General features: G+C 44.4%; 1 protein-coding gene across 4 annotated transcripts in view; it reads left to right on the forward strand.

The window, feature by feature from the left end:
• Positions 1 to 8,186: 8,186 nt before the first annotated feature.
• The window catches only part of RFTN1 (raftlin, lipid raft linker 1), a 107,412-nt gene continuing 99,989 nt past the window's right edge, over positions 8,187 to 15,609 (forward strand). Inside the window, exon 1 of one of the 4 annotated variants that reach the window (XM_081164635.1) lies at positions 8,187 to 8,343. The gene's annotated coding sequence lies outside the window, so the exon portion shown is untranslated. Of the gene's footprint in view, positions 8,382 to 8,453; positions 8,537 to 8,854; positions 9,009 to 15,609 lie in introns of those variants that run through there. The other 3 variants (XM_081164634.1, XM_081164637.1, XM_081164636.1) reach the window with 3 other exon arrangements.

Here is a 15,609-nt window from a genome sequence, read left to right on the forward strand (position 1 = left end):
ACGCTTTAAAAATTTTATATAAATATGCTATCCAGTACAGTGGTACCTCAAGTTAAGTACTTAATTCATTCTGGAGGTCCGTTCTTAACCTGAAACTGTTCTTAACCTGAAGCACCACTTTAGCTAATGCGGCCTCCTGCTGCCGCCGGAGCACGATTTCTGTTCTCATCCTGAAGCAAAGTTCTTAACCTGAAGCACTATTTCTGGGTTAGCGGAGTCTATAACCTGATGCGTATGTAACCTGAGGTACCACTGTACTTCAGTGGCGTAGCGTGGGTTGTCAGCACCCGGGGCAAGGCAAGTAATTTGCACCCCCTAACCCTAACCCCCAGATGTTGCGCCCGGTGCGGCCGGCCCCCCCTGCACCCCCCACGCTACGCCACTGCTGTACTTGGAAAATAAAAATTTAAAACCAGCATTCTGCACAAAGCACGAGAAAACTTTCACAGACAAAACATCTCTGAAAAGTCTGAATTGCCAGAACTCCCTCTGTGTGAAATCTAGTGCATCCCCTTACTAACTGGAGCTTCTTCTTCTTCCTCTCCTCCCCCTGCAGTCCTCTCCTCATGCACCTCTAAAATCTGTTCCAGAGGGTGAAGCACACAATGCGTAATTACGTCTTGTATATTAACACCGAGTGATATTTAAATTTACTGTGTTATCTTAGCTGGTTGGGTTTTTGGTTGTTTTCTTCTTGGATTTTATAATGCTTTGATTTTTAAAATTTGTTTTAATATTGTATTGAGGTTTTTTTTAAAACAGGCACTGCCTTGTAATCCATGCTTTGGATGAAGGTCCAGTTTGCAGATTTTCAAAATAAAGAAACTTACATTTTCCCAGTTGCTCTTGATGCTCTCTATGCATGGAAGAATCTAAGAAGAGCTCTGCAGGATCTAACCAAAGGCCCATCTAGTTCAGCATTCTGTTGCCTAAAGTGGCCCACCCGATGCCTCTGGGAAGAGCACAAGTAAGGCTCAAAGGCAATAGCCCTCTCCCATTGCTGTTCCCTAACAACAAATCAGCATTGAGAGGCACACTGCCTCTGATCCTCCAGGTAGTGTATGGCCATTGTGGCAAGTAACCGTTGCTAACCTGAATCTAGAGGTAAAGGTAAAGGTACCCCTGCCCGTTCGGGCCAGTCTTGACAGACTCTAGGGTTGTGCGCTCATCTCACTCTAGAGGCCGGGAGCCAGCGCTGTCCGCAGAAACTTCCGGGTCACGTGGCCAGCGTGACAAAGCTGCTCTGGCGAGCCAGAGCCGCACACGGAAACGCCGTTTACCTTCCCGCTAGTAAGCGGTCCCTATTTATCTACTTGCACCCAGGGGTGCTTTCGAACTGCTAGGTGGGCAGGAGCTGGGACCGAACAACGGGAGCTCACCCCACCGCGGGGATTCGAACCGCCAACCATGCGATCGGCAAGTCTTAGGCGCTGAGGTTTTACCCACAGCACCACCCGTGTCCCTAACCTGAATCTAATCCCCTTCTAAAGCCATTCAAGTTGGTGACTATTGCCACATACTATGCGACCCCCAGGCCAAGGAGATAAGCAACTATACAACCTTTAGAAAACATCTGAAGACAGTCCAGTATGGGAAGTTTAATGTTTTATTTTTTATATATATGTTGGCAGCTGCCCAGAGTGGCTGGGGCAACCCAGTCAGTTGGCAGGGTATTATTACTATTATTACTAATAGGGCATCCCTATTTTAAGGTTGGAGGGCATGCATATTATTATAGCAAGTACCATGGTTTCACTATGTCTTGCAATGTGTGAAGAAGTACAGTGGTACCTCGGGTTAAGTACTTAATTCGTTTCGGAGCTCCGTACTGAACCTCAAACTGTTCTTAACCTGAAGCACCACTTTAGCTAATGGGGCCTCCTGCTGCTGCCGCGCCGCCGCAGCATGATTTCTGTTCTCATCCTGAAGCAAAGTTCTTAACCTGAAGCACTACTTCTGGGTTAGCGGAGTCTGTAACCTGAAGCGTATGTAACCTGAAGCTTAAGTAGCCCAAGGTACCACTGTACTTCCTTTTCCCCCCTGAATCTTCCAACATTCACCTTGAGTTTTAGTATTATGCAAAAGTGAGAAGAACTTAATCCTTGTCAACTTTTTTCCACATCATACCCCTCTGCCATGGCAGCTCTCTTGACTTGCCCTTGTTCTAAACTGAAAAACCCAAAATGTCGAAATCTTTTCCAATAACCATTTAAGGTGTGGCAACCAAAACTACACCGTATTCTTGTACAGTGGTACCTCTGGTTAAGTACTTAATTCATTTCGGAGCTCCGTACTGAACCTCAAACTGTTCTTAACCTGAAGCACCACTTTAGCTAATGGGGCCTCCTGCTGCTGCCGCGCCGCCGCAGCATGATTTCTGTTCTCATCCTGAAGCAAAGTTCTTAACCTGAAGCACTACTTCTGGGTTAGCGGAGTCTGTAACCTGAAGTGTATGTAACCTGAAGCTTAAGTAGCCCAAGGTACCACTGTACTTCCTTTTCCCCCCTGAATCTTCCAACATTCACCTTGAGTTTTAGTATTATGCAAAAGTGAGAAGAACTTAATCCTTGTCAACTTTTTTCCACATCATACCCCTCTGCCATGGCAGCTCTCTTGACTTGCCCTTGTTCTAAACTGAAAAACCCAAAATGTCGAAATCTTTTCCAATAACCATTTTAAGGTGTGGCAACCAAAACTACACCGTATTCTTGTACAGTGGTACCTCTGGTTAAGTACTTAATTCGTTCCGGAGGTCCGTTCATAACCTGAAACTGTTCTTAACCTGAAGCACCATTTTAGCTAATGGGGCCTCCTGCTGCTGCCGCGCCGCAGGAGCATGATTTCTGTTCTTACCCTGAACCAAAGTTCTTAACCTGAGGTACTATTTCTGTGTTAGCAGAGTCTGTAACCTGAAGCGTATGTAACCCAAGGTACCACTGTATACCATAGATAGAAATTAATAGAGTTGTGATATTGGCAGTTTTATTTTTCAGTCCCTTTTCTAATTATCCCTATCATGAAATTTGCCTTTTTTCACATCTGCTGCACATGGAGCTGACATTTTCATTGCGCTAGTCACTGCAGTGTATCTTGGGTTTTAAGGATTTCAAATACAAAGAGAAGTTATAACAAACTAAGATTCTTGGGATGTACTGACTCACTGCTAGGGTATTAAAACCGTTAAGTCAGTTATACTTTATTATTTGTGGTCTCTAATGTAGACATGCCTGAGATCTGTGCCTGCTCAGAGCCGCAACTCAAACACTTCTACTCAAGGGAAATGTCCCAATGCGAGACACATGAACATAGGAAGATGCCCTGTACCGACTTATACCATGAATCCATCTAGCTCATTTCCTTTTTTTGCCAGGCATTTGACTTTTAATTACGTTCTTGAGTGGGTGGGATGCTTTAATTCAGCCCTTTAAAAACGGAATTGTCTTTTAGATTTATGTTGTATTTTATGCCAGTTTTAATGTATGTGTGTGTTTATATATTGTACGTAGCTTTGAGTTACCTTGGTTTAAAAGTGACAAAACAACAACAACTAAACAGCTTAGTATTGTCTTCCCTAGCTGGCAGCTTTTAAGGCTTTTAGGAAAGCATATTTCCCAGCATAATCCCTGTGATTATGCTGATAATTGAATGTACCCTATTTTTCGCTCGATAGGGCGCACCGGACCATAGGGCACACCTAGTTTTTAGGGGGGGGAATAAAGGGGGGGAATTATCCACCCCCCCAGCCCCAAAGAGCCACACACAACCTCTCCAGCCGGGAGAAGCTGCGCACGGCTTTGTTTTCAGCCATGGGGCTGGGACGGGGGAAGCCCGAGCTCCCCCCAACCCCAGAACAGGCTGCTTTCCGCAAGCCTTCTGAGCCTGGCGGGAACTCCTGCCACGCTCAGAAGGCTTGCGGGGAACAGGCTGCTTTCTGCAAGCCTTCTGAGCCCGGCGGGAACTCCCGCCGGGCTCTGAAGGCTTGCGGATAGCTACCTGAAGCCCAGGGAGCGCAGCGGCAGTTGGGCTGCAAGCTGCTATCTGCAAGCCTTCGGAGCGCTCCAACCCCTCTCGCTCTCCAGGCTTCAGCGAAAGCCTGCATTCGCTCCATAGGACGCACACACATTTCCCCTTCATTTTTGGAGGGGGAAAAGTGCGTCCTATAGAGCGAAAAATACGGTACTTGTTTCATTTGCAAATAATGTGCTCCATGGCTCCTCCAAGGGCCAAGTGACATGCAGTTTCCTGACTCACTGCCTGGAATGTAAAAATGGCGAAGGCAATTTGACATTAGCTAGAAAGCTACATAAGGTACACGTGGCCCAAACTACACTGACAAGTAGGAAAGCTTTAACTACTGTTCTGTCTAACACTCAAACTGTAAACCTCAGATCTTCGAATGAAGGGGCAGTAAATAATAATAAGAAGAAACAATACTATATTGATGGGGTTTACCTGGTATTAGAGAGCTGCAAGAGGAAGTTTAGCACCACATAGAATAGGATGCTGGTCTGTTGAAGATCCATTTTCCCATCACATTGGCTGCATTGGGAGACCAGATCTGCTGCCTCTGTGGATTCTGCCACCTGAGGCACTAGCCTCACCTTGCCTCATGGGTGGTCCGGCCCTGATTCTTACATTCCACACTTCCAGTGCAGTTCTGCATCACTTGCCTAGCCTCAAAAAATCTGCTTCTTTTAAAAAGTCAATTTGTTCTGCTAGGGTGATGGAGTGCTTTAATCCATTTTAATTGTGCAAACCTAAGTTCCCCAGTATGTGCTGGAATCTATCCTACAAATAAGACAGTGTGTGAAGGCTAAAAGTGCTGCAGATTTCAGACCCAGTCCCGTCTGTAACTATTACGACACATGATTTCTTTATGTAGCTGCTGATAACATTATCTGTGGACTAGACAGAATATTCTGTATTGTCTTTTGAATCACATAAAGCTTGACCAAATTATGCTTCATACCAGGAATTAAATAAAGTGCACAATAAATAGCTTCATTTTGGTATGAGATATTCACTTTATTTTTAGGAAACATCTCTTAAGTTTTAACTTTTAATAGCTTTGATGCTCTAGATATCCCTCAAGTTTCACCTTTGATGTTAAAAACCACCCACAGGGTGATATTAGAAGCCACTGGTGTAGTGCCCATGAGATTGGAGCTGGAAGTGCTGCTGACCCGACTTCTTGTAATAATATACTGAAAAGGCTGCACTTTCACTCTTCCCCAGATGCTTTAACGCCACTATCAAAAACCTGTGCAATTATATGGCCCCCCTGTTGGGAGTGCATGCTGCTTTCTCGCATAGGCAGAAAGCTAGACAAGTCAATGAGTGGGGAAAAATGATGAGGTAAAGGAAGAGTGTGAGAGAGGAAAACAGTGCAAACACAAAAGGAAAATTCAAGGGGAGAAAGAAGAAAAGAGATGATAAGAATAAAAAGTCAGATGGTAAAATGACTGGAAAATGTATGCGCCCTGGCAGTGTTTTCATAATGAAGGACATGAGCCTGTTTTATGCTCTTCTTTCTAAATGTGTTCCCTTTAGGCAGCTTTTTTTATTTTTCCTTCTATTTTGTGCTAGATGGCAGCATAATTTAGATTATCTGTTATTTGCAAATGAGACCTGTTATCCCTCAATAAGCCTTCAATGCAGCTTCCTTTCTATTGTGAGGTGGCAGCGAGTAAAAACCTTTAGAAGAGCCTGTGCCCTATATAGTTAGTCTTTTATAGCACATGACAGCAAGGTTAGAAAGGCTAATTAGATGGTAATTATTATGTAAAGTGAGAGTATCGTGCAGTCTATCCTATCCTAGTTACAGCCTTGCATTTAGGCTAGTTCCAAACACATTTTACTTACAAGCGCAGTGGGTCTGAGTGGAACTTGCTTCTGAGTAAACCTGTTTTGAATCAGAATTTGTAATTTTCTGTTTTGTATATCAGCCATGGTCCAAGACATGTTGGTACCTGCAGCAGAAAAATGCAAATAGTGCTCTTCAGGTGATAAAGATAAAGTGGTTTTGGTAGCATAGCATATGCCATATGAGACAAACCCCCACTTCCAAATGATAGGACCCACTTTCCTTCATATAGGCAGAATAGAAAGCAACATGTTTCCTACAAACTTGAGTATCTAAGCAGTTTGTAAGGGACTAGGACTTAGCTGATGGAAAGAAGCCTGAATTCAGTTGTTAACTTCTAGGCTAGTAAGATGGCAAGCCTAAAGAGCATGGTTGTAGCTAAGGGGAGGCAGGGGGGCAGCTGCCCCTCCCAAATCACTAAAAATTAATACAAATCTGAGGCTCTGGCCCCCCTAACAAAAGCCTGCCCCCTCTAACAAAAATCCTGGCTACGTCCATGCTAAAGAGTAGGCTCACTAATACTCTTTTCCCTGCAGAGACAATGTGATTTTGTGCCTTAACTCTGCACCTTCACCTACCTCCTTATACCTGAAGCAAAAGACAAGTGGTAGTAATAAGTGAGTTGAAATTCATTGTAACTGCAGGAAGCAATAGTAGGCTCCCTGTCCATGCTCCTGAACAGGATTTTTAGCCTGCAGTTCTATACATCAGAGATGGCTAAGCTGTAGCCCTCCAAATGCTGCCTATCTTCTCTGGCCATTGGCCATGCTGGCTGCAGCTGATGGGAGTTGGAGTCCAACAACACTTGAGAGTACCACAGGTTGAGAGTACCACATTTGAGTAGGTACCTGTATAAATATGTGTTTTACAACAACTACTACTACTGCTAATAATAATAATAATACCGCCCCCTCTGCTTGGTGCCGTATATGGAAGAATTGCCTACACTACCCTAAATCCAGCGCTGGCCACAGGTTCCCTGACCCTAGACCAGGGGGCTGAAGGAGCTGCAATTCCAAAGGAACCAGAATTCCAGTTGCTGGAAATCCCAGGATCAGATCCTGCTTGTGGGTTTCCCACAGGCATCTTAACAAGAGAAAAGAAGCAGGGAGAGAAGGGGGCTGGTGGTTAGGAGACAGGGTGTGGAGGGGTGTATTGGATTTATTTATTTATTACATTGATATCCCACCTTTGCCCACGGAGCTCAAGGTGGCGTGCATGGCTCTCCGTCTCGCCCATTTTATCCTTACAACAACCCAGTGAGGTGGGTTAGGCTGAGAGACAGCGACGGTCCCAAGGTCACCCAGCGCATGACTGAACCTGTGTCTCCCCATGGCTGAATCCAGCGCTCTAACCACTGCACCACCCCGACTCACTATGTTGCCTCTGTCATGGTTTGAAGTGGCAGACTCAAGAGTGTCTGAGTGCTCAGGGCAGGCTCTTCAGGGGCCTAGGCAGTTGTCGATTTGGGGAGGGCCCGCTGAACAGTTTACAGGGCAAAGGTGCCACACCCAAGCAGTCCCTGCCCACCTTGACCCAGGTGGTCTCTTCAGGGGTCATGACATGAACAACATTCACTCTAAAGGGGCTCTGAAGGGCGTGTCAGGCAACACAGGCCTATCTAAGTGGGCCACGTGAAATATACAAGGTGTACAAGGGTGTAAAATACAAGGTGTACATGGGAATAGCCAGGATTTTTGTTAGGGGGGGACAGGCCTTTTATGGGGGGCAGAACCCTATGTCTTTTTATTGATTGGGGGGAGGCGCAACTCCCCCACACACACCCAAGCTTCAGTAACATGTCTCCAGCTCGTATTTTATCTTCCACCAAACTCAGGGGCAGCAGGAAACCGGCCACCCATGTGCAGCAGCAAAAGGGCCACAAATATAAAGGATAAGCGCAAAGAGCGGCGTGTGTTTCCTTGGAGGCGAGCTCATCCCCCACGAGCAGGATTAGGATTGGCCGCGCGCTTCTCGTCTGTAGCAACTCTGGGAGGAATCTCAGATTTTGGGCGGGGAGAAATGGCCGGGCGGGGAGCCCTGCTCTGGGAGCCTGACTTCTTGCCGGCGTGCGAGGAAGGCGTCGTCGTCCCCCGGCTTCGCCTCCGCTCCATTTTCCTCTCGCGGGGTGGGGTGGTGGGGAAGAGGAGGAAGTGCCTCGGATCCCCCCGGGGCCGAGCGAGAGGGGCTGCGCCCGCCGCTCCCCGCCCGACACGAGGCACCTCCCAGTCCCGCTTCGGCGGCACCTCCTCCGGCGGCTGCTGCTGAAGCGCCGCCAAGCCAGCCCCTCCGAGCGCCCGCCCCGTCCAGAGAGGAGCAAACTTTCTTCGCGGCTGTGGTGATGAAGCGCGCGGGGAGCGGCTGCTCGGCGGGCTCCTGCCTCGGGCTGTGAGGGAGAGAGAAAAACGAAGCGAGGCGCGGCGTGTGAAAGGAGTCGATCCGCTTCGGCCTCCAGGAGGGAGAAGGGGAGCGAGCCCCAGGTGGGGGGGGGGAAAGACCCTCCGGAGCAACCTCTCAGGTAGGCTGTCGTGAGGGGAAGGGGGCAGCCAAGGCAGGCGGTTTGGGCGCACCGTCGCCTTCGTTGATCCGGATTCCTTCTCTTGGCAGGCGTTTACAGCGCCTCGCCAAACTTCAGACCGTTAGGCGGGAGAGGAAAGTGTGCGTGTCTGATAGGTAGGTAGCGGGTAAGTGATATTATGATTATTATCCTCAGCTCCCACCCACCCACCCACCCACCAACCAACCAACCCGACCCTGCTGGACAGGTGTGAGCGCTTTTGGAACAGCGCCGTGGGCGACTGCCTGCTCTGGGGAATAATAATAATAATAACAGTAGTAGTAGTAATAATAGTGGTAACGTTGGCGCAGAAAACTCCGCCTTCCACTGACTGAACGCTTCTGGCAACGGGCCGACCGTTTCGGAGTGGAGCCAAGGATTCCACCCCTCTGGTTTTTTTGGGAATCCGGAGTCGAACCAGATGCGCGCCTGAGAGAAACGAGGTGGTCCGGTTGCCTGCCTGCCTGCTTTGCATGTTTGCTGTCTTTGGGAGGAAGCCTCTCTCACTCAGGCAAGACGAAACCCATTTGCTTTAGGAGGACTGATAACGGTCTCTGCTGCTTTCCTGTCTCTTTTGAAAGATCTGGGGTAGGTAAAAATAAAAAGTGGGAGGAGGGTGCTTGTGTTTGGGCTGTGCTCTTGCATTTCTGTCTCTTTTGGAAGTTTCTGGGAAATGGTCCTCTTCTATCTGTACTACGTACCTTAATTTATAGGAGTCTGCAACTATAAGAAGGGGGCATTGAAGCACGGGTGTTTGTATTCTGTATTTAAGCTGCTGGATGTTGTAAATTTGGAGATGTGCCCACACCCGATGCTGGAATACATTGCTAGGTGAAGATTAGAAAGCCTGCGAAAAACAAATGGAGAGAGAGGGAATGTCATCAATAAGTGTAAAATGTACCACATTTACTGGTGTACAGCAACAATGTGGGCTTAATTTCCTCCTCCCTCCCTCACACATGCGTATGTGCACGCACATATACTAACCTTAATCTTTTGCCACAGGCAGCTTGCGCTAAAGATGTTATATTTCCCCAGTGGGTGGTATAAGCTGAAAGGACAGGCAGAAATGTTGGGTGGAAACATTGTCTTTCACTGTCATTTGGTATCATCCCTGTGAAAGTCTCTCATGAATCATAACGAGACAGTGAAGTACATGTTCTGCTTTGATGCCTTTTCTGGTGAGGGTCTCATCAAAAGTGCTGGACGTCAGTTGAAAGGTCTGGAAATGACTCTATTCACAAACTTCCACAACAAGGATAAATAAATATGAACTTTCAGGGCCAAAGCCTGAGGCTGTTAGCTCAAGTTTCAGTGGGGATCTTTCAGCCTGTCTAGAGCAGACATGGAGCACCTGTGACCCTCCAGGTGTAACTGAGTTACAACTTGCATCATCCCTCGCTGTTGACCATGATGGCTGGGAGATGATGGAAGCTGGTCCAACAGCATTTAGAGAGCTACAGTTCCTCCACCCCCCTTCAAAAGGCTGCTGTTGGCTTTTGCTTAGCCTCCATCAAGCAAATGAGTATTCACACATTTACTTTCCAAAAAAATCTAAAACCTCCAAAAAGTTAAAACTGGTTCATTTTGTTTCCTTGTTTTTAGCCTGACGTAGTCCAGTAACATCACATCATTTGTTGATGTTTGGGTCTGGCATTGCTTTATTTGAGATACATTTAGGTAAAATTTTGTGCGTATTTGTGTGTGGGAGAGAGAGACTTAAAAGCCAGATCTATATTTCTTTAGAGGTGTGTACAGCAAAAACTGGATTGGATTAAGACTTAATTCGTTAAGTAGACCCATTGATAACTAACTTATCACTAATGTTAAGTTTTATAGATTTCAAAGGGTCTACTATAAGCATGATTACATCTGGATCCAGCACCATCTTTTCAGTGTCAGAAACGAAACCACCCCATAGTTAAAGGATGTTGTGGTTGTACCACACAGACTGCTAATTTAGGTCATGATAGACCAGGTAAGGCCCTTAGACATGACAGTACTTTGTTGTCTCGCAGTTTCATGCTTAACTGGCTTTTTTTGTGGGGGGACTTTTTTTAGTGCTTTCAGAACACACTTGACACGATATTGTAAATGTACTCATTTTGCCTGATAGGAGAAGCTTCTCTATAACCAACAACTTTTTGTAATTGCCATATAGGATAAATAGTGACCGCTTGTCTGGCATGAGCTACTGATTCCAATAGATAGGTTTTATATGTGTACTGTTTTATGAACAATGATTTGAATTAAGGAAGAGCTGAAAAAAATTCCAACTGCTTCAGATGGCTTCTTTGGCCACGACCATCTTTAATTTGAGTGGGTGCAGGTGTAAAATTTATTAGAATAATAGAATTGTAGAGTTGGAAGGGACCCCAAGGGAGATGTTCTCCCTTTTCTACCATCTTGCCTGACTCAACTCTTGCTATCCCAGTGGACCTAGCATTGAATTCCATAAAAGAATTTAAGAGCACTCTGGTTCTGGTAGCAAGGAATCATTATTGAAGTGAGTGAGGATGAGGAGAGCTTATTGCAGATAACTCTATGAGCAAAGGAAATGCTTTTCCATAGGTTGGGATATCATTCCCTGTGAAATGATGAAATTCCAGCCAAAGTTGAGTCAAGATGGGGGCACTGAGAAGCAGAAGAGGGGACCCCCCCCCAATTTGCAGAAGTACAACAAACTCTAAAACAGCATCAGCAACAATGGCCCTATGAGGACCAATAGCCACAGAAAGTTGGCGGTCAGCTAGAAAGATAAAAACCTGAGGGGACATAGCTTGCTGGCTGAAACTCTGAACATGAGCATTCCTGTTAGGGGGATAGCAAACACTGCAACATCTTGCTGCAAGCTTCACTTACTCTTTATGCTATAAACACTTTTCAATAGAATCATTAAATATAAGGGGTCATAATAGACTTCTCCACTCAAATGATGTTGAAATAATGTCTGTCTTGAAATAATGTTTGCATTGCATCTGCACATTTTTTGTTTCCCAGATAGAATGTTGTTAGGCATTAATGGGGCAACAATAATATTAGATCTTCTGGTGACAATAGCAAATATGTGAATAATAATGCTTTTGGCCGCATGTGAATGTTTGTCTGGAAAATTAAAATTATAGTATTATTGCCTCCCACCACAGCAGTTCATTGCATCTCTTTCTGAACCAGGAGGTGTCCTGACTCTTGAGGCTCTCTGTACATCACAGTCTTTTGAAAAATGGAATCTGAATAGGACTCCCCTTTGAGCTCATGTGTGATGCTTTTAGATTGGCCAGAGGGTTGCCGTTAAGTGATGTAAGGCAACATTGATTCCTTCATAGGAGTCAGCATGGTAACTCTGCAGCACTTTCTAATCCCATCTGGGGCAACAAATTGAACTAGATCTTTCTGCAAGGCAGTGCTGAACAATCAAGCCAGCTGAGTGAACTGGGTGATAGATTAAAAAAAAAAGAACCACTCAACAATTTGCTTCAGCTAAGATTTAATTATACTGCAAGTTAAAGTCTTTAGTTGTAAAATCTAATGGCCATTTTATTTAATTTAAACAAAAAGTTACTCCACTTGCCTTCCTTTGACTAATCACTGTTTTGTATATTATATTAATACAGGCTGCAATACTGCTTATGTTTTAGGCTGTTTCAATTCTGTTGGAATCAAAACAGTACAATAAGAGTATTACTGTGCAGAGGATTGCAGGCCCAATTAGAATATTTACCAATCAATATTTATTATGTAGTAGAGAGAAATTCTCTATGTTTCAGTTTCTGCAAAGACCATTAAAACATTGTAGTTGAAGTAGGGTTGACACTTCTAATCCTTGTAAAATGTGCAGGATCTGGGGCAGCCTTGTTATATTTGCCTTTTTCTACATAGTAGTTTCCAATCTATTAGCGTCAGCTTTTTACATTGGGATATAAGCTCTAAGATGTATTACTGCTACACAATCCTATTGGTCACAGATGTGACTACATTTGCTAGCATCTCCAAATGTTATTTTAATTTCTGTTGCTACTTTTACTTTGGAGGCATCTGACAAATTCAGCTTTAAAATACCGGGGGGGGGGGGGAATGTTGTTTTGAAGCACTTGAGCTGTGGTGTACTCTGCCTATCATGACATGGGCGGGGAAACAACATAGCTTTGAATATATGTGCATGTGTATAAGCCGGGGATGGCTAAAGTCCAGCTATAGTTGGACTGCAACTCTCATCATCACCCACCAGCATGGCAATGGTCAGGGATGATGGGAGTTGTGGTTCAGCAACATATGGAGGGCCATATTTAGTCATAACTAATGAATGGCAAATGTTAAGGAAAATTCTGTATAGTGGTTTCAAGTGTGAAAGCTTTATTACCTTTTTTTTGCTCTGTCACTCCTATTTTCTATATCACTTTAGAAATGCAAGTTAATCTGTTGGATGAATAATTGATGCAGCATAACTATACTGCAACATCGCTGCTGCAAGTGTCTATGTAATGCAGTTTCTGGAACTATCATGGGAGGGTTGTTGGGTTAACCATTAAACACATTGACATAACATCTTGCAATTGTTCTTCATGTTTTTTGTGTGGAGGAGTGCAGAGTTTCAGTGCTACTGTTCTATGTCTCTTTCCGTTGAGGCTTGTGGCATACCTTGTGCTGCTAACAAAGTGTGGCCTTTGGCAAACTTGAAGTTCAAAATCATCAGGCTCCAACAAATCCGCTCACAATGGCTGGTGCAGTACCACCTTTTAGCAAGCCTGATGAGCAGCCAGCTTCCATTCCAACTTGGAGACACCCTGAAGGCACTCTGTGGACTTTTGGGTAGCAATGCTGAACAGCACACAGTCCCACCCAACCTTTCCCTTTAGAATAGCAGGGCACAGGGGGTGGGGCCTGGAGCTGAAGGCTACAATTTTTATCTTGCACAGTAAAGCCAGACAAGATTGTGGACCCCTGAAAAACATGATGGCTCTCTATCTAGGTAACCTGTTGTTATAGGCCTTTTTATATGTCCATTTTTCTTCACTTATTTTGCAGACTTGATCTTTCCTGTATACCTGTGAATAGATAAGGGTTAATGTAGATTTGTTCTATTTGCTCTGCTCATGTATCTTATTTAAAAGGTAGAATAGAAAGTCACTTATGATCTGCTGTAAATCTCTCCACAAGTTTAGCATTTTTGCTCTGAACTCTACATTCTTGCTTCCTTCCACCCGCAGGACGGTATCCAAAACATTATTATCAGAGCAGAGAATGAATTTCTGTGTAGAACTATGAGTCACCTGGTTTGTTATAATTTAATACAGTGTAAAGAATTATAGTGGTACCTCTGGTTACGAGCTTAATTCATTCTGGAGGTCCGTTCTTAACCTGAAACCATTCTTAACCTGAGGTACCACTTTAGCTAATGGGGCCTCCCGCTGCCGCTGCGCCGCCAGCGCGCGATTTCTGTTCTCATCCTGGTGGAAAGTTCTTAACCCAAGGTACTATTTCTGGGTTAGCGGAGTCTGTAACCTGAAGTGTTTATAACCTAAGGTGTTTGTAACCCAAGGTACCACTGTAAATCTAATCTGCAAGAAAGCTTGGAAATAGATGCGGACAAAGCAAATTAGTAAGGAAAAACTTGCATGAGTTTTGTCATATTCATCATTGCCAGTGCTGCTTCATCTGAAAGTTCATACTTGTTCTTCAGCCTTCTCTCTTCTGCATCTAACTCCTTGTGCAAGTTATGTGCTTAGATGATTGGTATAATGTCAGAAGATGAAACTATTAGGATCATGAACTTTCTTTTATAACCAGTGATTTCCATATTGGCTTGGTCCACGTGTAACTTATAAGACAGAGTGAAACACACTGTGGCTTACTGGGAACAAGCAACTGTGTTGGCACACTATGTTGGTGCATACTAACTCAAATTGCACCTGCTGTCATCCCTTTGTTGCATTGGGAGGAAGCAAACCAGAGCAATGACTTAGTGTTACATGCAAACCATTGCTTGTGGTTTGTTTCGCTCCAAACAAGCAAAGACTAAACCACTGGCTTACTGCCATGAAAAGGCCATTGTACCTCATTAAAGGTGGTCTGATATAATACTACTTATGCAAGTAGACCAGCATGAGTAGTTCAATGTGCAAGAAAAATGGTTGGAGATAAATGTGTGTGACTTGGCTCTGTTGCATAGAAAAAGGAGAAGTGCCTTGGAAGCATGGGGCAGTTACACGAAAGTAACCTTTCAGTCCCAAATTTGATGATCGGAACATTGACATGAGAGGAAGTCATGTGAATATTCATCTAGTTTGGTCATTATTGCTCAATCTCTTAAGTTCTGCTTAAATTGATCAGAAAATCAAATTATAATACGACACACAGTAGTAGGAGAGCTATGTTGCTCTTTGCTGGTTGGGACTTGGGTACACAGTAGAGATGTGGTGGTGGTTGGCTGGACCATTCACTTGTTCTCTGACTTGCAACACAATGTGCTGTATCTCAGGCGTTTTTTTTGAAAGTACAGTATAAAGTACACATTCAAAGCAGCATAATCAAAAGGAAGTGAAAATAATACCATAAAGATTTCAAAATAAAACATTACAAAGGAAGTCAACTACAGAATCCACATTTAACACAGAAGAGTTAACAAAAAAATTATCTTAAGCATTTCAAAAGAAAACATTACTAAAGGATTTCAAATATAAAATATTATCATACAAATATAACATTTCTGCTGCTACTGCTGCTAGTCCTGCCAATGCTGGTTCATGGCAGGCAGTGACTGTGGAAGCTCAGGCTTGATGTCCTGGGTCTGCACTTAGAGACAGCCAAGATAGTCTCAACCCTCTTCAATAGCCTCTGCTTTTTGTAGCTGGAGTCAGTCAGGGACCAGCCCTCCCAGACCAGGTGGAAAAAGCCCTTCAAGGCAGGGAGCAGGTCCCCCAGGACTAACAGCTAAGATATATTTATATTTATGTTTATATACATATGTATTTATCATTGTGTATATATTTTTATAGTACAATTTAGACATTAACACGGCATCTGTAGTATCATGTAAATTGATCAATTCAAGTAATCTTGGGTGAGGTATGAAAAAAGGTAGTAGTGGGGGTAGGAGAGCTGAAAAAAATTCACATCTGGCAACCAATACACCCCTTTAGTTTCAGATAGTACATGGGTAGATGAGTCTTAAAAGCCTGGAACACAAATT

Source organism: Podarcis bocagei (assembly GCF_964188305.1).
Source record: "Podarcis bocagei genome assembly, chromosome: 12".
NCBI classification, from domain to species: Eukaryota; Metazoa; Chordata; class Lepidosauria; order Squamata; family Lacertidae; genus Podarcis; species Podarcis bocagei.